At 37.1% G+C, this 4,472-nt stretch overlaps 1 non-coding gene across 1 annotated transcript; it reads right to left on the bottom strand.

The window, feature by feature from the left end:
• Positions 1-1,895: 1,895 nt before the first annotated feature.
• On the bottom strand, positions 1,896-1,967 carry trnaq-uug (transfer RNA glutamine (anticodon UUG)). The gene has a single exon. It is a non-coding gene; the product is annotated as a tRNA-Gln (tRNA).
• Between the last annotated feature and the right edge of the window lie 2,505 nt (positions 1,968-4,472).

Below are 4,472 nucleotides of genomic sequence, written 5' to 3' on the forward strand. Positions count from 1 at the left end.
CCCACATACATTGCCAAACTTTGCGTAGGACTTGGTGTACGCCGGTTTTAGGTAGTATGCACATTTCATAAGTGAGGGCCAATGTGAGCACAAAGATTTCTTGAAGAAAGGTTGTACTTTAAAGTTCTAAAAAAATGCTGCATTGTTGACAGCCCATGAAAAGTGGCAAGTTATGGTCTGGCAGTTGACTGTCCTTTTAAAAAATCGATATCCACTACCCTGTCAGAACCCTGTAGTAATGCTGACTTTCCAGTGATGTGATTGGTAAGTGGTTGGGCTGTATACAAGTTTTGATCAATCCATCGGTTGCATGGACGGGACTTCAATAGTCCGGTTCCACCGGCCTGATCACTGATATTCTCCATCACCCAGCCAAGATACAGTAAGACAAAATAAATCATATAAATCTTATATTAATTAATTTACTAGTACACCTTTAGAAGAGAGAAATCTGATGTTTAAGAGTCCACATTTAATTCTCCTATTCTTTTGCACTATTGCAAAGTTGCTTTATGTGAGAATTAAAGGACATGTCCTGATCAAAGATGACTCCAAGATTCCTCACAGTGGGTGCTGGAGGCCAGGGTGATGCCATCCAGAGTAACTATATCTTTGGATAATGCGTCATGGAGGTGCTTGGGCCCCAGAGCAATAACTTCAGTTTTATTTGAGTTTAACATTAGAAAATTACAGCTCATCCAGGTTTAATATCCTGAAGCACATTTGAAGTTTAGCTAACTGATTAGTTTCATCCGGCTTGATCGATAGATATAATTGAGTATCATCTGCATAACAATGGAAGTTTATGGAGTGTTTCCTGACTGATTACATAACAACAACAGGGATTTCATGAATCAATTCATAGTCTGGCTGGAAACAGGCTTCTCTTGTTTGTGAACGAAGAAGCTTCTTGTTGACAGTTGATTTCTGTGTAATAACAAACAACTAGTCAATAGAAAAGGAAAATATATATATGAATATATAATGATATATGTTCCTACAATCACCACTCTGGTCTGTTGGAAACTAAAGGATCCAAACTAAAAGGATGTTCCTCTTTAACTAACAGGTCTATCTCTGTAGGGATCCATCCCATAATGTTGTCACACACTTAGAATAATGATCTGAGTCAGTCAGCAGCAACAACACAACCTTTAGTGGACGCTGACTTACCTTTAATAGGAGTTTAAACAGAGACACAACAGGAAGAAGAATATCCATCAAATCAAGTCCCCAATAATCAGCATGTGGCCTTGTTTTATTTCAGGTAGTCAGCATGGAGCTGTTCCATTCCCAGACATTTAAAACAAGTCAATCATTGCGTTATTCTACGGTCAGATGAATAAATCAGCTGTTTGCTATTTGAGCTGCTCTGTTTCCTGCTGCTCCGTCATTCTTTAGTGTCCTCTGGAGACAGGTTGCTGTCCTTTATGTCTCTTTTGGATGACATCATCAGTGTCTTTGCTTTAGTCTGAAGAAACTCCAACAGATTTAAAACCCACATGCAGTCACAGAAAATACCAACAGGGAATAGAAAATGTCAGACAAAGAATATGAAATGAAAAGTCCCCAAAGTAGGAAAATATAAAGTTAATCTACCAAACAACAATAACTGGAGAGCATCCAATTAAACATGGCCAACTTCCGTATGTCGGTAATGAAAGAGGAATGTTTGGACATATTACAGATTCATTTTATTTTTATTTAACCTTTATTTATCCAGGAACTATCCCGTTGAGCTACAGTAACTCTTCTTCGGGAGTCCTGCCAAGACAGGCGGCAATAAGTTTCATAATACATAAAAGACAGGACAATGGTTCCATACTACACCACAGATCTCTATAGATACTACAACACATCACACTTAACTTGATGCATACATACAACTTAAAAACAGGTTCCACTGAGATTTGAACTCAGATCACTGGATTCAAAGTCCAGAGTGCTAACCATTACACCATGGAACCTTCTAAAACTTTTGCAAGGGTTTGCTTGGCAGTTTCTTTCATAATAGCCACATGTGTGATATTGAAGGCACACAACAATCACAACAAAGATGAACAGCAACAATTATTGGCCAACTTAAGTCATTTAGTTAGCTAAGCGTTCAGAGGATGTGGGAAAAGAAAGTCAAGAACAATTTTAAAGGACTTGCCACAGACAGTGAATACAGCAGAAGATATGTCTACTGTGTACAAACATACCATAACATCTCCACCAGACTCCATCCGAACAAGTTTAAAAAACCAGTGGGCTATCAAGTCTAAAAATGCCTCCAAAAAAGAGGCTAAACAGGAAGATGAATATGTGACAATTGACCGTGTAAACAACTGCTGCAGCAACAAAAAGCAATGTTTACCGCACTACTGGAACAACAACACAGCAACTTCAAAGGCTTTGTCAAGCTAATAATGGACTCCACCAACACTAGACGGATTCAAAACAAGGAACTACAAGAAATAAAAACCAGCCTGCAGTACACACAAAAGAAGTGGATGACATTCAAACTGAGACAGCAAATCTGAAGGAACGCAGCACCTCGATGCAAACAGATATTTTTAAAGTCTGTGACAGCTTGCTGGCTGTCACGGACAAAATGGAGTATCTGGAAAGCCAATCCAGACGAAATAACCTGGTATTTGACGGGATACAGGAGTCACAGGGAGAAACCTGGTCAGAGACGGAGGAGAAGGTAACAAGTTGTGAAGGAAAAATTACAGCTGCAACGCGAGGTGGAGGTGGAGAGGGCCACCGCACAGGAAAACCTGGAGGAGACCGACCGAGGCCAATTGTGGTAAAATTCCTAAGGCACAAGGACAGAACGGAAATACTACAGAAAACCAGAAATCTGAAAGGTTCCAGAATATACATAAACGAAGACTTCACGGAGGCAATCAGAAGGAAAAGGAAAGAACTCATGCCGGATTTAAGAGCGGCGAGAGAAAGGGGGACATTGCCTATTTACGACAGGACAATTGATCATTCATCCCGGTCCAGCACACCAAAACAACCAAGGCCAGCTAACGTTAATATAAACAGGTAGGCCTATGAAATTTTGAAACTTTTATCTCACTATGTCACTAAATAAAATACACACACAACCCGGAGATAGTCACTCACTACAAAGTCTGGTTGAATATGAACACCTGGAACTGAACACCTTCCAGTACACTGAACATCACTCACAGGATATGGAAAATGACATTGATCCTGAGAACAATTTCTTTGCTAACATAAACAATAACTGCAACTATTACACTGATGAACAATTAATAGGTAATCAAGACCGAACAGCAATTATCCATTATCCACTTTAACAGCAGAAGTCTGTATGCCAACTTTCACAGTATCAAACACTATCTAAAGCAATTGAAACAGCACTTTAACATAATTGCAATAACAGAAACTTGGATAAACAGTGAAAAAGAATCAGATTTTGGAATTGAAGGATATGAAATGTTTTCTATTAACAGAGTAAACAATAGTGGGGTGGTGTGATACTGTATGTTGATAAGGATTTAAATTACAAGGGGGTGGAAAAATGTCAATGGCGGTGAATAATTTATTGGAATGTGTCACAATAGAAATATGTATGGAAAAGAAGAAAATATAATTGTAAGTTGCATATACAGGTCACCTGGTTCGAATATTGACACTTTTAAGGACTGGATGGAAGAGACATTTACAAAAAACTAGCGAAAAAGTTATGTTCATCTGTGGGGACTTCAATATTGACTTGTTAATCCAAATAACATAAAATGACAGAGGAATTTATCAACACTGCATTTAGTTAGGCCTCTATCCCAAAATTACCAGACCCAGCCGAATTACTTCTCACTGTGCAACACTAATAGACAATATATTTACAAATATCTTACACAACAATACAGTGAGTGGATTACTAATAAATGATATCAGTGACCACCTACCAATTTTTACAGTTTATGACAGCAACTACACTCTGAACAGACATGTTAATAAACCAATCTCCAAAAGGGTTAGGACAGAGGAAACAGTGGAGGCATCAAAAGTTGATCTGCTAGCACAAGACTGGAGTTTATTGATAAGGAAAAAGATGTTGACAAAGTATAAAAATTCCTAAGAATATTTAAATTATTATATGATAAAAATTGTCCAACGACGATATATAACAGAAACAAAAACTAAATGATAGACCGTGGATTTCCAAGGGATTACAAACGCCTGTAAAAAGAAAAATACACTTTATAGAGAGTTTATAAAACACAGAACCATAGAGACTGAAAATAATATAGAAATATAAGAATAAGTTAACTAATATTATGAGATCTTGTAAAAAAGAATACTATACAAAACTATTATTAATAATAAAAACAATAAAAGGTATGTGGAACATTTTAAATATATTATTAAAAATAATAATAGACAGTCTACTTATACTTATCCCCATTACTTCATCGATAATGATAAAATATTAATAACATGGAGGATGT

This window comes from Etheostoma spectabile, unplaced genomic scaffold (assembly GCF_008692095.1).
Source record: "Etheostoma spectabile isolate EspeVRDwgs_2016 unplaced genomic scaffold, UIUC_Espe_1.0 scaffold00003537, whole genome shotgun sequence".
Lineage (NCBI taxonomy): Eukaryota > Metazoa > Chordata > Actinopteri > Perciformes > Percidae > Etheostoma > Etheostoma spectabile.